Here is a 12671-nt window from a genome sequence, read left to right on the forward strand (position 1 = left end):
TTGTACAAGTCAACTTTTATTTTCGGAGTCAATGCTCCCAGGCCCAGACCTGGTGAAAGACCCCGCGCCATCGAGGACTACCCCGCACCTCTACCACAATTTGTCACGTAGGATGGGACACAACGGTAAAGAAAGAACTTTTATTTAGGGCGAACTTGTGCCCGAACAAGACGAGAGGAAACGAGCAAAGGTCCTTGCGTCTCGTTCGATCTCCGAGAATGACTGCCTGCGTTCGTGGCGTGATCTCTTGCATGATCTCCCCTTCGCAGTGCACGCGCGCTCGCGCCTCCGTTGGCGAACACAGACAAGCTCGCGCTCCCGGTGCCGAGTTTGCGCTGCTGGTTGCAGCCGGTTCTTGCGCGCAACGCGGCCCACTTTGCGACATCTCCGAAAGCATGCGGCGGTCACGTACCACGAGACACAAGGGATGGACAGACCCATGACTTAAGGAGCTTCGCCCCTAAAAGAAAAGGAAAGAAAGAAAGGGGAGTAAGAGGAGAAATGCACACATATACAAAATGTACATGCTCAGAGGGTTCACAGAACCTCTTCTAGCCCTGTTTCCGCAAGAAAAGTAAGCAGTGTTTTTGTGCCCAGCACTGCCTCCGCACAATTTCGCCAGGGTCCAAGGAAGTGTGAGGGTTCATGAGGACATCCGCGTCGTAGTTGCACAAGTGCTTTCGATGCTGTTGCCCGCTGACTGACATATCGCGAGCAGTGGCTTACAATGTTCCTGATGTTGTCGGTAGTAGAGCACACTGTCCAGGTTAGAATTCCGACCTCTGGAATGAGGAGGGCGGCAAGAGAGATGTGAGGGGGACGGAGGGTGAAGTAAACTTATTTAATCAACCCAAATATGCCCCGCACGTTACTCTGGCAGCTTTGCTACACTGAAAATGCTCCACGAAGAGGCTGTTCCCCCAGCAGGTGCTGCTGCTGTACGAACCGTAAGCAAGCCGACGCTCCATGCATGAGGCGGTCATTCTGCCAAGACACGTGAGGCTCGCGCCTTCACACAAGAACGAACGCGGAACACGTAGTACATGGGTGGTGGTGAAAACGTTTATTGCACTACATGAACGAAGATACGTCCAAAGGGCGCAAGAGCTGGATGTCGTTTTGTAGCAGCGTCGAGGAACGTAGCAAGCAGCAGCAGTGAGAGGCCCCAACAGCTGCGTATTCCTGCGCGGTGGCGAACTGCCATTTTCAGAAGCGCTACACAAACGACCAATTCAGTAACTCATCTAGCGACGGGCTCTGGTTCTCCTCAGACGTTGACCCAATCCGTGATTCCTGGTGTCGTTCTAGTACAAACAAAGAACGCTTTGGATTGCGCTGCGCTCGACGACCTTTCACAACAAGCTGATTCTATTCCAACGCTATAGCGTACTTCTTTGTCAAAATAACGTTTTGTCACTTCGCAAACTATTCAATATAGTATTATTATTGTTCAAACTACTGTCTAATCAACTTCAGTTCCACATTATTGATTTCCCTCACCAATACCTACCAAATCAGATTCGCTGCAAACTACTATTATTTGGTTCCTTCAATTTCCGGAAATTACGGGAAAATGATTCGCATTTTTCCGATATTTCGAACTGGAATGGCCTGCCGGATGCAATTAAGTCACACTCATCTCTATCACCATTTAAAGAGAATCTTATAGAGTTTCTTTTGCAGTTTTGATTCTTACATACTAGTTGTATAAATGTGTAATTTAGCGTGTAGTTTATTATGAGTTTTGCACACTTGTTTGAGGTAGGTTTTATTGGAAATGTGTTTGTGGTTATGCACGGCTAGGTGGATACATTTTTTCACGTTTAGCGTCAGCTACATTCCAATTCAAATTGCTTCCGCTCATTTTCTTTTCGTTTTTTTCACGCTGTGAAATACCCGTCCATTGAACTGCGTTCGTGTTTGTCTCTCGTAGTAAAAATGAGAGATTTCGCTTAGATGCGCTATTCCGTCTATTAATTATTGCTGAACAATCCAAACTGTTGTTTTGCTTAAACACTGTGACCTGACATATACAATATAGCGTATTGTGTCCAGCATTTTTATTTTTATTCATTTCTTTCATGTTTTGTATTTCTTTTCTTCTCACTATTTTGTTTTTATTGAATCTGGCTAGTAATCTTATGAAATGAGTTCCTTGGTTTGTACTGCTCTGTTGCAAGTAACTGTATAAGTGTAACTGCTATTTGTGGCTATGTAATTTGTCTGTGGCTGCTTCCACTGTATTTTTTTATGTAATCATACAACGAGGGTCCCGCTGCGTTATAAACTATAGGATCCTTGTCTGGATATATCTTGACATGTAACCTTCCTCTTTTACAAAAGTCAATAAACTTCTTTAAAAAAGGATCCATCACGACAATAATGGCGGTGCCCTGCGTGTCGTAAGGCTGTGGCAGTTTTGATTCTTACATACTAGTTGTATAAATGTGTAATTTAGCGTGTAGTTTATTATTAGTTGTTGCACGCTTGTTTGTGGTCGGTTTTATTGGAAATGTGTTTGTGGCTGTGCACGGCTAGGGGGATAGATTTTTTTTACGTTTAGCGTCAGCTACACCCCGTTCAGCTACTCGGAGTGTGGGATTGACCAACCCATGGACAAAATCCATCATGAGAAAGCTTCACGTTCAACCATCGTCGTCGTTAGATGGAGGGGTGCCTGATTTTTTACAGGCGCTAGAAGAACCCTTTACTAAACAAAATTTTACCAGTGTCAAAAAAAGCACAAGAAAAGTTGGCCATAAATTGCTTCTTGAAACTTTTTTGTCAAGTTTAAATTGTGTGGGCCACTTTGGAACAGAGTCTCTCCTTCGTCACACAGAAGAAGAGCTGGCCCTTTGAGCAAGAAAACTTCCTGTTCATACTGCGTCCCTCAAGCCTGCCCCGGCCGCGTATTTCCAAACGCTTCGCTGCACAGAGCACCCACGTGACATGTCTGTTCGCGCAATCTAGTACGGTAATGTAACGTGGTCATTGGGTTCGCCTCTAACATAAAGCGACGTAAAAGATACCAAATCACCATTATTAACAAAAACAATGCGTATGTGTGTGTTTGGGAAAAAAATTAGAAAAAGCTAGAAAAAGCTAGAGTGCCGTCTAACGGCACTCTAGCTGATCACGGCAGTCATGGCGGAGTGCCGTCCGACGCCATTCGAATATTAAAGACTAGGCTAGCACCGGCCCAAGCGTCTGTCGTTGTAGTGTAGAGGAGGATTCTGTTTCCGGCCGCTGCACAGTGCGGACGCAGGATGGCGAGCTCCGTGAAAGGAGCAGCTTTGGCGGGCCCTGTGGCCCGCGGTAACAGGTCAACGGATGTGAACAGTGTTTCCCAGGATTACGAAGTTATTCTGCCCCACCTACCTTCAGGACCAACTGCCCTCAATACGATTTTTGTGCACGCTGACGTAAAAGCCAGGTCATACAAAGTGGAAGATTTCCGCGACATGCTGGTTCGTCTGGAACTGCTCCCCGAGATTGTCGCCTTGGGGGCGTACCAGATGAACCATGTGTGGGCGGTAACATTCAAGGACGCTGACGGAGCAAAGAAGTTTGTCGCCGTTGGTGAAGTACAGGTCAAGGGGCGTCGGTGTGTCGTCATCGACCCGAGGAACCAGGACGTCCGTTTGAAGCTCCATTGGGTTGTCCACTTCGTCCCTGACGACGAAATACGAGCTGCCCTGGGGCCATGCGGCAAGGTCACTGACGTGACCGGAGACCGCTGGCGTGTCCAAGGCTGCCCGGCGCAGTCGTCGACTACACGCTTGGTCACCCTAAAGTTAAAAGCAGGCGTCAGCGTCGACGACCTGCCGCACCAACTACGTGTGGCAGGGGAGCAAGCCCTCGTCGTGGTTCCCGGCCGGGTTCCAGTCTGCCTGCGCTGCCACCGGAGCGGCCACATTCGGCGTGAGTGCCGAGTGCCGCGGTGTGCTAGCTGCTTGCGCTGCCACCGGAGTGTGCTAGCTGCAGGTGCTTTGGCCACGACGAGAGTGAGTGTGTGCGGACTTATGCCAATGTGACTGGACCTACGAAAGGTGACCGTGAAGCGGAATGCATAATGGATGCCGCCGACGCCGAGGACGCTGCGAAAGGAGAAGACGTCGTGCCGTCGCCAGAGGTTACGCCTCCTGAGCCTGCCTCCGCAGTGAAGCCCCCTGTCACGAACGCCGAGGTAACACCGCCTAACTATGCCGGCAGAGAGGCTACAGCCAGCCTCCCGGTGCCCGAAGCGGTCAGCTCAACTGACAAGCAACATGAATGTGACCTTATGGTGGCGGGAACTTCAGCTTCGGAGCAGTACGAGGCACTGGAGGAAGGTGCGGCGGAAAACAGGGCAGCAGCTGTGAAGCATGCACGCGAGCTGTGTGAGGAGGGAGGAACTTTCTTTGCGACGAATGAAGAACCACCGCCGAAAGCAGCAGTAGGAGGACGGCGCTCTTCGTTTAAACTAAAGTCCAACATAACGCTGCAGAGGAAACCGCTGGGGCAACGGCCCCCGTAGCAGCACGGACTGGGCCGAGAATGGTGTGTGAGTTGATTAAGGTGGTTTCCGCGTATACTAGACGCAGAAGTAGTAGTGCATCTTATTCATCGTACCAGCCTTTCTTCGGCTACTTTGGTGTATAAAATCCGCCGCTCTGTTGTAATGACCAGTTAACCTTTTATGGCTGCGAAACTTAAAAAATGCTCTAAAAATAGCGACTTTAAACGTGAGGGGCTTGGCGTCAAAAAGACGCCAGTATCAGCTTAGTCGAATTTTGCTCGAAAACGATATCGACATAATCGCAGTGCAGGAAACGAAGGTAGAAAATCGGCCGCGTATCTGCTCCTTTCGTTGCAAATGTCTTCAAAAGACGATAGTGTTTGTAAACATTTGCCAAGGAAATGCCCCCCTTTGCTTTCCCGCTCACCTCTCATGCTGTTCCTGTACCGTCGCGCTCATTTCAAGGTAAACACACTAAAGGTTTGCGCAAGGCGATTTGAATTTACCCCGTTCCTCTGCTACAGGCCGGGTTCCTCGATGCCAGCGCCGCAGTACGGCGGGGACGCGCGTCAATGGAGGCGGCCGACTAGAAGGTTTATAGAGCCGCGCGGCCGTGCTCCACGTGCGTTCCAAGCAGAACGTGGAACCTAGCTAATGGAACCTTTCATTGCTGTTGCCGCGTGATTTTTCATATGCCGCCAGGAGGCGGCGCTTTTCTGCAGTAGATGTAGAATATCATTTGCTATCGAAAAACCAAGCATCCATGGATTTTTTAATAAAGGAACACTGTAAATATATCTTGTGTACTAATTCCCTGTCATATATTTGCGTAATCTCTTGTTCTTGTTCAACAAAGTTGACAAGTATGAACATATAAACCGGGCTTAGACGTTTATATGTGGCTGTGAGTATATAAGACTATTGCGCAATACCAATTTCACTTTGGCCTGGTGCCTGAATCGAGTCACAGACAGACAGACATACAGACAGGCCAAAATTTCTGGGTTTAAGTAGCCCAAGAAAGACTATCGTCTTTAAAAGTGTGCAACAGACAGAGCGGATAATTTCGCCTTTCAGGGCGCGTTACAACGTTTGTGTGTGCCATGCCGTTGGCACGTCCGGCGGCTGCGCACTCTTCATCCGCAACAGCTTGGGCGTTTGCGAGGAGAGTGTAACAGTAAGCGAAGACGGCAGAATGATTGTCTGTGATTTTGTGTATTGCCAGTACGCGTGGCGGATAGTTTGTATTTATGCACCCAACAAAGAAAATGAGCGTAAAAGATTTTTTGAATACATTGAAGTCTATCTCAAGTGTGATAGACAGATTATCCTTTTGGGGGATTTTAATTGTGTGTGTTTGGCCGAGGATAGAGTAAAAAAAAACAGCCCGTCCGGAAAGCAAGCGCGCTTCTGTTAGGTATACTTACCCAGGAACATAATTTGAGTGACGTAGGTCATGTACTATCCTGCGGAAGTTTTCCGCAATTTACGCACTTCCAAAATCAGAGCCATGCCAGATTAGATAGAGTGTACGTGTCCTGTAGTCTGATACAACTTTCCAACAATTATGAAGTTAAAAATGTGTCTTTTAGTGATCCTGCTTTAGTTTCGATTGTCGTGGGTACAAAGATAACAAAGCCCACCTTCCATTGGAACCTATGGAAGTTGAACGCGAAGATTCTGTCGGACGAAGATTTTTTGGCTCAAGTAAATAAAATGCTTCAAGAAGTGCTCGACGTAGATAATTAAGATGTCATCGTTAAGTGGTAAGACTTTAAGAACAATGTCAAGATAGCCGCAATCGAAAAAGCTTGCGTTGCACGCCGTTGTGAAAAGCAGAAAGAAAAAGAGTTACATGACCAACTAGACTTTTTCTTAAACCAGGAAAGTATCGTTCCAGGAAGATAAAAAAAATAAATAAAACAAATAAAAACTGAGCTTGAGATTATCGATACAGAAAATTACCGAGGGGCTATGAAAAGGGCACGGGCCGAACGATTGTGGGGAGGGGAAACGCCAACCAGGCGGGCGTTCAGTGATGAAAAAAGTCACGCAAAACGGAATGAAATTCAGGAGATACGTTACAAGAACACAGTTACGAGTGATGGCCAGATCATAGAGAGGGCTTTTGTTGGATATTATACCGAAATGCTGGGTCTTCAGAAAAGCATTACGAGCAATTACAAAACTACCTTTCTTACACTGTTGCCACAGTTGGATGAAGACATTAAAGTACAGCTGGAAGCTCCAATTACCAAAGCTGAAATAGAGACGGCGATTGGTGTACTAAGCTCGGAAAAGTCACCGGGGCCGGATGGAATAGTCGCAGCATTCTATAAGGCGTTCAGGTCAGAAATAGCGGAGGCCCTGTACAGAGTATACTTGACAGAGTGTATGAGTGTAAAGAACTGCCTTTGTCTTTTCGAAAAACACATATTGTTTTGATCCCAAAATCTGAAGACACAATCAAGCTGCAGTCAGTGAGTGCTTATCGTCCGATAAGCCTCACCAATGTTGACTATAAAATTTTCATGAAAGTACCGGCAAGGCAGCTGTAAATAGTAATAAAAGACATAATCGGTCCGCACCAAACATGCGGAATTAAAGGGAGAACCATTTTCACGAACACATACACAGCGCGCAGCATATTAGAATGCATCGACGCAATAGGCGGTCATGTCGCCATGCTGCGGCTCGATTTAGAAAAGGCCTTCGACCGTGTAGCTCATGAAGTGTTATTTTGTGTTTTAGAGCACGTGAATGTTGGCTCAGTGATTTTAGACGGAGTTAAGATGGCGTACAAACACTGCAGTGCGAGTGTCATTGTTAACAAGAAATTAAGTACCAGTTTTCCCGTCCTTAATTCCGTAAAACAAGGCTGCCCCTTGAGTCCACTGCTTTTCGCAATGTACTTAGAACCCTTCTGTTTAAAGATTTTGACCAACAATAGAATAAATGGCTTTAAGCTGCACTCAATTGAGGTCAAGATATTGGCATACAAGATGATATTGCGGTGTTTTGTACTGAGCAGGACAGCATCAACGAGGCGGTAAAGGACGTCACAGCTTTTTGTAAACTTTCTGGCAGCACCATAAATTGGAATAAGTGCTCGGGCTTCTGGCACGGTCAGTGGGAAACCACACCACCTGTGTATAAAAATGTTCAGTGGACTGTGGTTCCCACGAGGTACCTGGGTGTGCCGCTTGAGTACTACAGGGACCCTTCCGAACACTGGAAAGAGCAAACAGAGCAGGCGCGCGAGAAAACGTCGAAATGGGGAGGCCGTGATATGTCTGTGTTTACGCGGGCGACTGTTTGTAATCTTTTTATTGTCGCAAAAGTGTGGTATGTGTTGCAGGTATTGTGCATGGCCAGGGGTGCGGTGCAAAGGTTGCACCGAGTATTTGCAGGTTTCCTCTGGGGATCAACATTGGAACGTACCAGTAGAACAAATCTTTTCCGTTCTGTAAAAAACGGAGGCGTCGGCCTTGCACATTTGTTTCTGAGACAAGTAGTAGTGAGATATATACTTTTTTTGCGAGACCAGAATAATTTATTTTTACGAACTGTAGTCCAAGTGTTCCTACGAGATGATCTATCGGATTTCGTTGTGTCGTCAAGTGATGTGACACACAATCGTGTGCGAGGTTACCTCCTTGAGGTAATCGATTCTTTCAAATTTCTTAAAGCCCGTTTTTCCATTGAATATTTAGGTAGTGTTTCGCGTAAACAATTGTATAAGGATGTTCTTGATGTTTGCTTTCCCGAACCTCTGTACCGCTCCTCGTACACAGGAGAGGGTGGCAGGGATGTGTGGAAGCGACTGAAAAGAATGCCTGTGCGACCATCTGTGGAAAGTTTTTTCTTTCAATTGCATACTGGTACCCTCCCAGTGAAACCATGGCTTCAAGAAAAGGCTTATTTGTGGCATGGTCCATTAACTGTCGCATTTGTCTGAAGCCAGAAACGATCGACCACATATTTCTTGACTGCTCAGACTCCGTTTTTCACTTGGGCATTCTGAAGCGCTCGCTTAAAAAAGACCTTGTAATAACGCCACATGGCATTTGTTTCTTGTCCATTCAAAGCAGTGGGGGCGTGCCGTATGATATTTTTGTGTTGCTGAGTCTCCATAGTATTTGAAAGACACGAATGGCTGACAGACACGCTCATGTGGACGCTCAGCCTACGAGAGTGTATTTCAAAGATAGTATGGTGTACATGAGAGAAATTTACAGGCTTCGAAAAGAGCCGCCTGAATGGCTGCCTCTGTTGTACAGCTTGGTTGCACTGAAAGAATTTTAACTCGCTGCACGGCCAAGTAGGACCAGTTCTTGTGTGTGCGTAATATTTTGTGTACGGTTGTTACATGTCCTATGTATGTGCCAAGCAGACAATAAAGAAAAAATCCGGCGTGGTCTAGTGGCTAGGATACCTGGCTTTCACCCAGGAGGCCCGGGTTCAATTTCCGGCGTCGGAATTGGATGGATCGGTCTCATGGTGTAATGGTGAGCACTCTGGACTTTGAATCCAGCGATCCGAGTTCGAGTCTCGGTGAGACCTTTGTTTTTCCTGCCACGCACCAAGGAAGTACTTGAAATACTTGTCCAATGCCCAATTCGTTCTCCGGCGTGGTCTAGTGGCTAAGATACCTGGCTTTCACCCAGGAGGCCCGGGTTCGATTCCCGGCGTCGGAATTGGATAGATTAGTCTCGTTGTGTGATGGTGAGCACTCTGGACTTTGAATCCAGCGATCCGAGTTCGAATCTCGGTGAGACCTTTGTTTTTCCTGCCACGCACCAAGGAAGTACTTGAAATACTTGTCCAATGCCCAATCCGTTCTCCGGCGTGGTCTAGTGGCTAGGATACCTGGCTTTCACCCAGGAGGCCCAGGTTCGATTCCCGGCGTCGGAATTGGATAGATTAGCCTCGTGGTGTAATGGTGAGCACTCTGGACTTTGAATCCAGCGATCCGAGTTCGAATCTCGGTGAGACCTTTGTTTTTCCTGCCACGCACCAAGGAAGTACTTGAAATACTTGTCCAATGCCCAATCCGTTCTCCGGCGTGGTCTAGTGGCTAGGATACCTGGCTTTCACCCAGGAGGCCCAGGTTCGATTCCCGGCGTCGGAATTGGATAGATTAGTCTCGTGGTGTGATGGTGAGCACTCTGGACTTTGAATCCAGCGATCCGAGTTCGAATCTCGGTGAGACCTTTATTTTCCTGCCACGCACCAAGGAAGTACTTGAAATACTTGTCCAATGCCCAATTCGTTCTCCGGCGTGGTCTAGTGGCTAGGATACCTGGCTTTCACCCAGGAGGCCCGGGTTCGATTCCCGGCGTCGGAATTGGATAGATTGGTCTCGTGGTGTGATGGTGAGCACTCTGGACTTTGAATCCAGCGTTCCTGAGTTCGAATCTCGGTGAGACCTTTATTTTCCTGCCACGCACCAAGGAAGTACTTGAAATACTTGTCCAATGCCCAATCCGTTCTCCGGCGTGGTCTAGTGGCTAGGATACCTGGCTTTCACCCAGGAGGCCCGGGTTCGATTCCCGGCGTCGGAATTGGATAGATTGGTCTCGTTGTGTGATGGTGAGCACTCTGGACTTTGAATCCAGCGATCCGAGTTCGAATCTCGGTGAGACCTTTATTTTCCTGCCACGCACCAAGGAAGTACTTGAAATACTTGTCCAGTGCCCAATCCGTTCTCCGGCGTGGTCTAGTGGCTAGGATACCTGGCTTTCACCCAGGAGGCCCGGGCTCGATTCCCGGCGTTGGAATTAGATAGATCGGTCTCGTGGTGTAATCGTGAGCCCCCTGGACTTTAAATCCAGCGATCCGAGTTCGAATCTCGGTGAGACCTTTGTTTTTCCTGCCACGCACCAAGGAAGTACTTGAAATACTTGTCCAGTGCCCAATCCGTTCTCCGGCAGTGGTCTAGTGGCTAGGATACCTGGCTTTCACCCAGGAGGCCCGGGTTCGATTCCCGGCGTCGGAATAGGATAGATTGGTCTCGTGGTGTGATGGTGAGCACTCTGGACTTTGACTCCGGCAATCCGAGTTCGAATCTCGGTGAGACCTTTGTTTTTCCTGCCACGCACCAAGGAAGTACTTGAAATACTTGTCCAGTGCCCAATCCGTTCTCCGGCGTGGTCTAGTGGCTAGGATACCTGGCTTTCACCGAGGAGGCCCGGGCTCGATTCCCGGCGTTGGAATTAGATAGATTGGTCTCGTGGTGTAATCGTGAGCCCCCTGGACTTTAAATCCAGCGGTCCGAGTTCTAGTCTCGGTGATACCTTTCTTTTTCCAGCCACGCACCAAGGAAGTACTTGAAATACTTGTCCAGTGCCCAATCCGTTCTCCGGCGTGGTCTAGTGGCTAGGATACCTGGCTTTCACCCAGGAGGCCCGGGTTCGATTCCCGGCGTCGGAATTGGATAGATTGGTCTCGTGGTGTAATGGTGAGCACTCTGGACTTTGAATCCAGCAATCCGAGTTCGAATCTCGGTGAGACCTTTGTTTTTCCTGCCACGCACCAAGGAAGTACTTGAAATACTTGTCCAGTGCCCAATCCGTTCTCCGGCGTGGTCTAGTGGCTAGGATGCCTGGCTTTCACCCAGGAGGCCCGGGTTCGATTCGCGGCGTCGGAATTGGATAGATTGGTCTCGTGGTGTAATGGTGAGCACTCTGGACTTTGAATCCAGCAATCCGAGTTCGAATCTCGGTGAGACCTTTGTTTTTCCTGCCACGCACCAAGGAAGTACATGAAATACTTGTCCAGTGCCCAATCCGTTCTCCGGCGTGGTCTAGTGGCTAGGATACCTGGCTTTCAGCCAGGAGGCCCGGGTTCGATTCCCGGCGTCGGAATTGGATAGATTGGTCTCGTGGTGTAATGGTGAGCACTCTGGACTTTGAATCCAGCAATCCGAGTTCGAATCTCCGTGAGACCTTTGTTTTTCCTGCCACGCACCAAGGAAGTACTTGAAATACTTGTCCAGTGCCCAATCCGTTCTCCGGCGTGGTCTAGTGGCTAGGATACCTGGCTTTCACCCAGGAGGCCCGGGCTCGATTCCCGGCGTTGCAATTAGATAGATCGGTCTCGTGGTGTAATCGTGAGCCCCCTGGACTTTAAATCCAGCGATCCGAGTTTGAATCTCGGTGAGACCTTTGTTTTTCCTGCCACGCACCAAGGAAGTACTTGAAATACTTGTCCAGTGCCCAATCCGTTCTCCGGCGTGGTCTAGTGGCTAGGATACCTGGCTTTCACCCAGGAGGCCCGGGCTCGATTCCCGGCGTCGGAATTGGATAGATTGGTCTCATGGTGTAATGGTGAGCACTCTGGACTTTGAATCCAGCAATCCGAGTTCGAATCTCGGTGAGACCTTTGTTTTTCCTGCCACGCACCAAGGAAGTACTTCAAATACTTGTCCAGTGCCCAATCCGTTCTCCGGCGTGGTCTAGTGGCTAGGATACCTGGCTTTCACCCAGGAGGCCCGGGTTCGATTCCCGGCGTCGGAATTGGATAGATTGGTCGCGTGGTGTAATGGTGAGCACTCTGGACTTTGAATCCAGCAATCCGAGTTCGAATCTCGGTGAGACCTTTGTTTTTCCTGCCACGCACCAAGGAAGTACATGAAATACTTGTCCAGTGCCCAATCCGTTCTCCGGCGTGGTCTAGTGGCTAGGATACCTGGCTTTCACCCAGGAGGCCCGGGTTCGATTCTCGGCGTCGGAATTGGATAGATTGGTCTCGTGGTGTAATGGTGAGCACTCTGGACTTTGAATCCAGCAATCCGAGTTCGAATCTCGGTGAGACCTTTGTTTTTCCTGCCACGCACCAAGGAAGTACTTGAAATACTTGTCCAGTGCCCAATCCGTTCTCCGGCGTGGTCTAGTGGCTAGAATACCTGGCTTTCACCCAGGAGGCCCGGGCTCGATTCCCGGCGTTGCAATTAGATAGATCGGTCTCGTGGTGTAATCGTGAGCCCCCTGGACTTTAAATCCAGCGATCCGAGTTCGAATCTCGGTGAGACCTTTGTTTTTCCTGCCACGCACCAAGGAAATACTTGAAATACTTGTCCAGTGCCCAATCCGTTCTCCGGCGTGGTCTAGTGGCTAGGATACCTGGCTTTCACCCAGGAGGCCCGGGTTCGATTCCCGGCGTCGGAATTGGA

General features: G+C 48.7%; 28 non-coding genes across 28 annotated transcripts; all 28 read left to right on the forward strand.

Moving 5' to 3' along the window:
• The first annotated feature begins 8906 nt into the window (after positions 1–8906).
• On the forward strand, positions 8907–8978 carry Trnae-uuc (transfer RNA glutamic acid (anticodon UUC)). The gene has a single exon. It is a non-coding gene; the product is annotated as a tRNA-Glu (tRNA).
• Positions 8979–8989: 11 nt separating this feature from the next.
• On the forward strand, positions 8990–9061 carry Trnaq-uug (transfer RNA glutamine (anticodon UUG)). Its single transcript has one exon. It is a non-coding gene; the product is annotated as a tRNA-Gln (tRNA).
• Positions 9062–9123: 62 nt separating this feature from the next.
• On the forward strand, positions 9124–9195 carry Trnae-uuc (transfer RNA glutamic acid (anticodon UUC)). Its single transcript has one exon. It is a non-coding gene; the product is annotated as a tRNA-Glu (tRNA).
• Positions 9196–9340: 145 nt separating this feature from the next.
• Trnae-uuc (transfer RNA glutamic acid (anticodon UUC)) lies at positions 9341–9412 on the forward strand. The gene has a single exon. It is a non-coding gene; the product is annotated as a tRNA-Glu (tRNA).
• Positions 9413–9424: 12 nt separating this feature from the next.
• Trnaq-uug (transfer RNA glutamine (anticodon UUG)) lies at positions 9425–9495 on the forward strand. Its single transcript has one exon. It is a non-coding gene; the product is annotated as a tRNA-Gln (tRNA).
• Positions 9496–9557: 62 nt separating this feature from the next.
• Positions 9558–9629, forward strand: Trnae-uuc (transfer RNA glutamic acid (anticodon UUC)). Its single transcript has one exon. It is a non-coding gene; the product is annotated as a tRNA-Glu (tRNA).
• Positions 9630–9640: 11 nt separating this feature from the next.
• Trnaq-uug (transfer RNA glutamine (anticodon UUG)) lies at positions 9641–9712 on the forward strand. The gene has a single exon. It is a non-coding gene; the product is annotated as a tRNA-Gln (tRNA).
• A 61-nt stretch (positions 9713–9773) lies between these two features.
• On the forward strand, positions 9774–9845 carry Trnae-uuc (transfer RNA glutamic acid (anticodon UUC)). The gene has a single exon. It is a non-coding gene; the product is annotated as a tRNA-Glu (tRNA).
• Positions 9846–9856: 11 nt separating this feature from the next.
• On the forward strand, positions 9857–9929 carry Trnaq-uug (transfer RNA glutamine (anticodon UUG)). Its single transcript has one exon. It is a non-coding gene; the product is annotated as a tRNA-Gln (tRNA).
• Positions 9930–9990: 61 nt separating this feature from the next.
• On the forward strand, positions 9991–10062 carry Trnae-uuc (transfer RNA glutamic acid (anticodon UUC)). The gene has a single exon. It is a non-coding gene; the product is annotated as a tRNA-Glu (tRNA).
• Positions 10063–10073: 11 nt separating this feature from the next.
• On the forward strand, positions 10074–10145 carry Trnaq-uug (transfer RNA glutamine (anticodon UUG)). Its single transcript has one exon. It is a non-coding gene; the product is annotated as a tRNA-Gln (tRNA).
• A 61-nt stretch (positions 10146–10206) lies between these two features.
• Positions 10207–10278, forward strand: Trnae-uuc (transfer RNA glutamic acid (anticodon UUC)). Its single transcript has one exon. It is a non-coding gene; the product is annotated as a tRNA-Glu (tRNA).
• A 145-nt stretch (positions 10279–10423) lies between these two features.
• On the forward strand, positions 10424–10496 carry Trnae-uuc (transfer RNA glutamic acid (anticodon UUC)). Its single transcript has one exon. It is a non-coding gene; the product is annotated as a tRNA-Glu (tRNA).
• A 145-nt stretch (positions 10497–10641) lies between these two features.
• Positions 10642–10713, forward strand: Trnae-uuc (transfer RNA glutamic acid (anticodon UUC)). The gene has a single exon. It is a non-coding gene; the product is annotated as a tRNA-Glu (tRNA).
• Positions 10714–10858: 145 nt separating this feature from the next.
• On the forward strand, positions 10859–10930 carry Trnae-uuc (transfer RNA glutamic acid (anticodon UUC)). Its single transcript has one exon. It is a non-coding gene; the product is annotated as a tRNA-Glu (tRNA).
• An 11-nt stretch (positions 10931–10941) lies between these two features.
• Trnaq-uug (transfer RNA glutamine (anticodon UUG)) lies at positions 10942–11013 on the forward strand. The gene has a single exon. It is a non-coding gene; the product is annotated as a tRNA-Gln (tRNA).
• A 62-nt stretch (positions 11014–11075) lies between these two features.
• On the forward strand, positions 11076–11147 carry Trnae-uuc (transfer RNA glutamic acid (anticodon UUC)). Its single transcript has one exon. It is a non-coding gene; the product is annotated as a tRNA-Glu (tRNA).
• Positions 11148–11158: 11 nt separating this feature from the next.
• On the forward strand, positions 11159–11230 carry Trnaq-uug (transfer RNA glutamine (anticodon UUG)). The gene has a single exon. It is a non-coding gene; the product is annotated as a tRNA-Gln (tRNA).
• A 62-nt stretch (positions 11231–11292) lies between these two features.
• Trnae-uuc (transfer RNA glutamic acid (anticodon UUC)) lies at positions 11293–11364 on the forward strand. The gene has a single exon. It is a non-coding gene; the product is annotated as a tRNA-Glu (tRNA).
• Positions 11365–11375: 11 nt separating this feature from the next.
• Positions 11376–11447, forward strand: Trnaq-uug (transfer RNA glutamine (anticodon UUG)). The gene has a single exon. It is a non-coding gene; the product is annotated as a tRNA-Gln (tRNA).
• Positions 11448–11509: 62 nt separating this feature from the next.
• Positions 11510–11581, forward strand: Trnae-uuc (transfer RNA glutamic acid (anticodon UUC)). Its single transcript has one exon. It is a non-coding gene; the product is annotated as a tRNA-Glu (tRNA).
• Positions 11582–11726: 145 nt separating this feature from the next.
• Positions 11727–11798, forward strand: Trnae-uuc (transfer RNA glutamic acid (anticodon UUC)). The gene has a single exon. It is a non-coding gene; the product is annotated as a tRNA-Glu (tRNA).
• An 11-nt stretch (positions 11799–11809) lies between these two features.
• On the forward strand, positions 11810–11881 carry Trnaq-uug (transfer RNA glutamine (anticodon UUG)). The gene has a single exon. It is a non-coding gene; the product is annotated as a tRNA-Gln (tRNA).
• A 62-nt stretch (positions 11882–11943) lies between these two features.
• Positions 11944–12015, forward strand: Trnae-uuc (transfer RNA glutamic acid (anticodon UUC)). Its single transcript has one exon. It is a non-coding gene; the product is annotated as a tRNA-Glu (tRNA).
• An 11-nt stretch (positions 12016–12026) lies between these two features.
• Positions 12027–12098, forward strand: Trnaq-uug (transfer RNA glutamine (anticodon UUG)). Its single transcript has one exon. It is a non-coding gene; the product is annotated as a tRNA-Gln (tRNA).
• Positions 12099–12160: 62 nt separating this feature from the next.
• Trnae-uuc (transfer RNA glutamic acid (anticodon UUC)) lies at positions 12161–12232 on the forward strand. The gene has a single exon. It is a non-coding gene; the product is annotated as a tRNA-Glu (tRNA).
• An 11-nt stretch (positions 12233–12243) lies between these two features.
• Positions 12244–12315, forward strand: Trnaq-uug (transfer RNA glutamine (anticodon UUG)). The gene has a single exon. It is a non-coding gene; the product is annotated as a tRNA-Gln (tRNA).
• Positions 12316–12594: 279 nt separating this feature from the next.
• Positions 12595–12666, forward strand: Trnae-uuc (transfer RNA glutamic acid (anticodon UUC)). Its single transcript has one exon. It is a non-coding gene; the product is annotated as a tRNA-Glu (tRNA).
• Positions 12667–12671: the final 5 nt, after the last annotated feature.

Source organism: Haemaphysalis longicornis, unplaced genomic scaffold, assembly GCF_048455015.1.
Source record: "Haemaphysalis longicornis isolate Haplotype H1 unplaced genomic scaffold, Haemaphysalis longicornis Haplotype H1 scaffold_10, whole genome shotgun sequence".
NCBI classification, from domain to species: domain Eukaryota; kingdom Metazoa; phylum Arthropoda; class Arachnida; order Ixodida; family Ixodidae; genus Haemaphysalis; species Haemaphysalis longicornis.